This window comes from Amblyomma mixtum, chromosome 7, assembly GCF_055824585.1.
Source record: "Amblyomma mixtum isolate Tamu chromosome 7, ASM5582458v1, whole genome shotgun sequence".
Taxonomy (NCBI): domain Eukaryota; kingdom Metazoa; phylum Arthropoda; class Arachnida; order Ixodida; family Ixodidae; genus Amblyomma; species Amblyomma mixtum.
This window is the reverse complement of record NC_143018.1, coordinates 46,755,051-46,761,164: the sequence shown is the minus strand read 5'-3', so window position 1 is coordinate 46,761,164 and position 6,114 is coordinate 46,755,051. Positions and strand designations below refer to the sequence as shown.

Here is a 6,114-nt window from a genome sequence, read left to right as displayed (position 1 = left end):
GCTCCTGTTATGACGTCACGCTGTGACGTCACTAGGCATGGTATGACGCCAGGGGTCATTCTAAAGGTCAAACGTGCCAAGTGGCCGGCACTACGCGAAAGGCCGTTCTTGGGAGTAACATTGCTTTCACAATAAAATTTCCACTTTCCCCTTCATCAAAAGGCTAGTATAAGTTTTTTGTCTAATTGCCGCGAGGAATATTTATGTCAGCAGTTCAACAAACTTCTGAGTATAGGTGGTTCCACAAAAAGACTAGCAGAACTTCCTCTAGAGAGATTACCTATCATTGCTCAATGGCCACTGCTGGCAACCGTTGAGACCGCGTGGTGTCGAAATCGCACATGTCAAAAACGCGGTTCAGCAAAGCCTCTACATATTCAATAATATTTAGGACGTGTGTACGAGCTTGAAAATACATTTCACAAAATATTTACAAATCTGAGAGGAAAAGAAGAAATGGTTGGTGAGATATAAATCTTCAAATTTTCTATACCTCGGCTTCTATCGTAGTTAATAGCATTCTTGTCCGTACTGAGACGCGAGCGGAACATTTTGGTTGATTTCGGTTGTGGCGTCAATTGACGCCACCAGGGCCGAAAGGTTGTGAAATGCATAAGAATGCAAGCAAAGTTGTGAAATGCATAAGAATGCATACAGTTGATTGGCATCGCTGCACCAAGACAGACGAAAGGAAAATAAATGCATCTGGGAACAGCGCGAGAGAAAACAATGTGCTAAGTTTCGGCCCTATCAGTCGTTCCAGCGACGACACTTCTACGTCGTGCGGAACGCCGGGCTTTGTGCGTGCACATCTGGTTTCTTATATGCATCGGCGCAAATCTTTGTAATGTTCGTTTTTTCGTGATCTTCGCAGAAAGCTGCTGGCACGCACCTTAACATATTGTTTTTCACTCCAGAGGCGTCTACATTCCTCTTGGAAAGCTTGTAACTTTCTGCAGGCGTTTCACATTTTACCTTGATTAGACTTTATCTCTAAGTTCAAAGAGCGACCTGTGGATTTTTTTTTTGTTAGCGTGCTCTTTTTTTCCTTTCTTAAGATAAATCGTGTTAATTAGCTCCAGCTTGCTCGCTAATAAAAAAATTTTAAAATTCAAACAATTCATTCAAGAAACTGGAGAAAAAAAGTGACCAGTAAAGTTCTTGAGAACACGAGACATTTAAACAGTACTGAATACGCACTAAAGGTGACAAACAACTGCAGTTACAAGCTAAAAGGACTGGTGACTACGCGAAGTTTTTCTGGGTACCCTCAAGTGCGACTGAAAAGGCAGCCCGGGGTATTTAAAGTGAGCATGCAAATACTTCTATAAAAATATCGCACCGCATAGCTCTCGCCTTAAAACCGCAGCACCGCGTCTAATTAGATTTAACGAAAACTTTATTACCAAAGGATTGAGAACAGACCACACACGAAAGACTGAAATGGTAGCTTGTTGGAGTGTGTGTTTTTTTTTTTCTTTTTACAAAATACAGTTAAAAACAAGATGGGAACAGAGGCAGCTCGCGCCTCTGAAATTGTGCCTATTCGAGAACCTCTGTCGAGAACAACCTCAGTGCGTTTTACGCCCCTACTACTTGCCTCTTTATCATTACTCATACTGCTTGTGTGCACTCAAAACAAACGCATTAAAGAGAGGCCATGTATCAACTGCGTTTATCTCTGAAATCATGCGCCCTGCTGTACGCGAGTGCGGAGATAATGAAAGTGACGCAGAAGTAGTGCCCCAATTTCCTTTTTTCTATTATTCGAGAAGCCTGCCATAAGACATGAGATGAGAAAGGGGGGAGGGAATGCAGGAAATATAAAATTAAAAGAAGGGGCGAATACCAGTTGCGCTGAGTAATCGCATAGACTGCTGATGAACTGATTGTTCATAGTCCACTTCACATAGTCTCCTTCGCGGTTCCACCGCAGGCCCACCTCCCTGAGGAGCCGTTTTCTAATAAGAGCCGTCGCTGGGCACGTCCACAGCAAGTGCCGCACATCACAAATGTCCGGTGCAGCGCCGCAGTGAGGGCACGTGTCAGTTGCTGGCAGATCTTTATCACGCCACCGATAACGGACAGATCGGGTCATAGCCGCCCCTGCCCGAATCCGGCGCACGGATATCCCCTCCTGCCGAATAAGACTACATTTCCGCCTTCAGGTGCTAACACAACAAAGTCCGCTTCAAAAGCGCAAACCAGCTTTCTCGGCTGCCCATATGACGCGTGCTAGACGTCAGCGCCTTTCGCTCAGCGAAACGAGTAGCTTTTCTTTTGAACAGTCTGCTCTTTCATCTGAAAACTCGTTCTTCTGCATGTAGTGTGAAAACTGAATAGTTACGCAAATTATCATAACAATCTTTACTTCAGGTACTCATGAGAAACCCTGGGGCTCTGGTATAGGGGCATCAAACACAAAAACAATTGAAAATAATTACTCAGTCGAAAAAAAAAGCGGTAAGATCATTAGAAAGTACGAAAAATATTTGGCGTAACGACAGAGTTGTTTTGTAATATTTTTCTGTGTACTTTTATGCAGTAACTACACAAAATTCTGTTGTTACTACAAGTTAATGGGCAAAAACATTACAAAAAATGTGTTGCGACGACGGAAACTTCTCTGTTGTATTTTCCGACTGTGTAGTTGAAAAAAAAACACTAAGGAAAACAGAGAAATGACAAGAAGGTAATCAGCGCCAGGTATCAGTGAAGCATGTAGATCAAGACATAAGTAAGAATGATAACATCCGCTCGGTCAGAGCTGAGGTCGGAGACGATATGTCGAGAAAAATACGCCACGACTTGTCTGTGCTTAACAGTACATCTTGGAGCATTGTCTAACAAAAAAGGTAAAAACAGCGCTAAATTTAACACAAACCACACAGAAAGACGGACAGGACAGCGTCCGTCCTGTCTGTCTTTCTGTGTAGTTTGTGTTAAATTTAGCGCTGTTTTTACCATTTAATTAGGCGTGTCCCTCTATTTAGGTGACGACAGTGGTGGTCACAAATGAATTAGACCTTACTGTAAGCTCCTTCGCATGCGATCATTGTTCGCATTATCGGTTTCATTCCAAGCAGTTCATTCCTACACGGGAAGAGGTAGGCAGATAGACGTACAGAACTTCAGGGGGGGGGGGGGGGGGGGGGGGGGGGGAGCGTAATAATAATGTTATCTTTATAGATCTTTCCGTACCAAAGAAACATTCTGGACTATGAGGGACTCCGTAGAATGGAATACGTACATGGATTAAATTCAACCTGCCATGGTTCCTTAAAATTTTTCATCGAAATTGTGCATAAGAATGTAAACCCTCAATGCAATTACTGCTTGAGAATCCTGAATATCTTGAGTTGCATATTTTTTAATACCAAGAGCAGCTTCTAGTTCAGGCGTGTCGTTTTCGTCGCCGCTGCCGCCATGAAATCTGCGACCTTCTTGCGTTAAAAGTGTGCACTTGCGAGACAACGAAGACGGCGCCGAATTGTTGAACGCAAACACGCTGGCTGCAAAGGTCACAGAGCACAACCGGAGTCCACAAGATTGAACGACCTGTTCTTAGCTGTGCGCTGGCGGCATCGGCACGGGACGACAGGCGGCAAAGCAGCGATGCTTCGCTGCGCAGATGGTGGAAATGAAAAAGACGAATGTGTTGAGTCAGTGATTCCAAGAGCGCTACAGTAATCGCGACCAAGGATAGAATGTAGTAAACGTTGTTTGACTCTGTGACACAAGCATCGTGTTTACACATTTTGCTTCACGCGAGTAATAAAATATTGTCCTTTGTGTTGTTTTTGCAAAGAAAGGATCAGAGTTTATCGCCTGAAAGCAGGTCTAACAATACTGATAGGTAGACGCTTGGGCTTGGTTAGTGGAAGGGTATGTGTGTCTGTCTTTCTGAGTCCTCGTCTTTTTGCGCTGCGCTTTTAGCCTTGTAACAGTACTGGTAGCAAGGTTCGCTGCTTCGTTTTTAATTTATTTCAAATATGTGTGAGGAGACATTTCAGTAGCGTCCCAAACAAGCCGTCCTCTAGATTATCTTTCAAGCTGATGGTGGTTGCGTTTTTCCTTTGTACGCTTAAGAAAGTAGTTTCTTCAGATTCTGCAGGGCCCAGTGGACGCCGTTACCCGGACCGCTCTTTGCGACATGCTTAAAAACGTCTATACACAGCAAAGCGCGAACAGGCAGCGACGCTAATGCCGCATTAAATTCTTTCTCTCTCTCCCCTCATATCACTTCGCTACGCGAAGGTGCAGCGGCTCCACAATGCCGCATTCTCGACGACCTGCTGTGATCGCTCCCTCAGTTTTGCGCTCCTCAAGCCCCCGAGGCACTGTACTTACAGCTGTGCAAGCTGCAGCAACCTACCGTTCCGCAGCGCAAGCACGCGTCGGCCTGATGAAAGAGCGAACAATTTTCTCTCCAAATCTGATAACTGCTTGTACGATTAGAGCGGAGGCCCAACGCTCAGTGGACATTGATTCTGCCGAACGCCCTCTACATTGTTCACCCTCGGTTTTAAAGTTGAGCGCCTTTACTACACCGATCCTTGGTTGAAACTTCCTCGCTTTCCTGTCGAACTTATGTCTATCGCTGATGTCCGTTCGGATCTGCTTTCTGTTATTGTTGTTCTTATCCTCAGGGGATGCAGTCTGTTGTCAACAAAAGGAAAAGACAGCGATGTAGCCGCTCAACCTTCGCTCCTTTTTGAGTCTCTTGGTTCGCTTGTACACAGAATCGAATATCGACATAGTGAGTACACCTAGCGGTGAAGCTGCCGATACAGTGCGCCGCATTAACCGGCTCACTCCTGGCGGTCAGGCACACGACGTCAGTGCGTACGTGGCAGCTCCGGACGTGGTCACCCGCGGTGTCATACACGGCTTCGAGCCTGGTACTACTCCGGAAGAGCTAACTGTTCACACAAGGAGTTCATATTCTTCAAGCAAGGATGCTCGGAAGGACCAAAACGGCAGTACTCAAGTTCAAACCCCTCGCTTCGCCATTTTTTTGCGGGGATAAAGAACAATGCTACCCCTATACGCCTACCCGACCAGTGTGTTATGTTGTATGTGTCTCCGCACAGACCACCGATCGGACGTGCGTCGGGCTCTAGACACTTCTGTGGGAACACAATCCCGAACCGACCCACTCGTGCGCAGACAGATGTGTGGTGTGTGCTGAAGCCCACCCTACCGGCGCAAAGTGTGCAAGAGCAAGCCTGCTAGACTGCTATCAACGAGTAAGTCTAATTTCCCTACCATCACCGCACAAGACCAGGTGAGCAATAACTCAGCCGAGCCGATGGCCCTGCAGCCGGCAAAGGTCCTCGTCAAAGTTGGCTTCGCAAGAAGGAATAAAAATCAGGAAGCACCAGCAAAAGCTGGTCCCGGCCTAGATCAATGACTCAGAGCCAAACCAACTACGGACCCCAAGAACAACTGCGCTACATCACAACGAAAGCAGAAAAAATCGAGCAGATTCGGTGGCGATGCACGACACAAGCTACAATAACGAAGTCAACTGGGTTAAGTTTGCTGCCTTGGAAATTCACTGGGCAGTGACCACTATATCCTTAGTACGTCGGTACCTACTACCAAGCTTCGCCGAACCCTCGGCGATGTGAAGATTACGGACTGGGAAGCATATCCTAAACGTCTTGCCCTTATAAAATGGTCTATATACAGTCTATAGACTTCTTATAGACTCTATTGCCTTCTTATAAATATTTGTTTTTGTCTGTTCATAGTTTGTAGACAGCCTATAGAAAAAGTTTACTAAACGTATATGGCCATAGATGTATAGATTGTCTATATATTTAACATATATAGCATTTGTATTGCCTATAGACTATTCTCTAGGATTTGTCTATAAAGAGTCTGTAGACTTTATAGAACGGTGACTATGGACTGTTTATAGACTGTCTGAAAAATATTTTTAAGGATGCACGCGTAGAAGGCATCCAAGTAATAGCCAGTTGGAGTAAACACATCAAGCAAGTTCACAAAGCCGCAACAAAGAGAAGAGCATACCCTGCCCCCCGAAAAACCTGGAAGTAGACCGTCACCTTCTTCAGTTGTGGGAAGCACGTCGCAGCATCGTCCACA

At 45.4% G+C, this 6,114-nt stretch overlaps 1 protein-coding gene across 1 annotated transcript in view; it reads left to right on the top strand.

Annotated features, from left to right (window-relative positions):
• Positions 1–6,114, top strand: part of LOC149335910 (uncharacterized) — a 51,196-nt gene that overhangs the window by 9,706 nt on the left and 35,376 nt on the right. The gene's annotated exons all lie outside the window — the stretch shown is intronic.